The sequence below is a fragment of the Marmota marmota genome, unplaced genomic scaffold, assembly GCF_001458135.2.
Source record: "Marmota marmota marmota unplaced genomic scaffold, marMar, whole genome shotgun sequence".
Classification (NCBI taxonomy): Eukaryota; Metazoa; Chordata; class Mammalia; order Rodentia; family Sciuridae; genus Marmota; species Marmota marmota.
In genome coordinates this window covers 30,522,743-30,523,050 of record NW_026000082.1, presented here as the reverse complement: position 1 = coordinate 30,523,050, position 308 = coordinate 30,522,743, and positions in this window count along the sequence as shown.

The following is a 308-nucleotide window of genomic DNA, read 5'->3' as shown; positions in this document are numbered from 1 at the left end:
TGCGCGACCCCGGGCTCAGCGGGCGCGTTATTATAGCCGGCCCCGCCGGCCGCTGCTCAGGCGCCCGCGCCCGCCGCACTGCCAGCTGCAGCCGACACCGGATCCCGGCCGCCCCGGGCCGGGCGCGCCCACTTGGCCCAGGCTCCAGCCTGCGGGAGGAGGGAGCGGGCCGAGGCCCTGGGGGCGGGGAGAGGCCGCCCCTTCCCGGAGAGGCCGGTTGGGGTGGGATGGCGTGGGATAGGGGTGAGGGGCGGCTAGTGGCCTTTCCAAAACCAGCCAGCCCCGAGATCTTCCCGGACCTTCCTTCT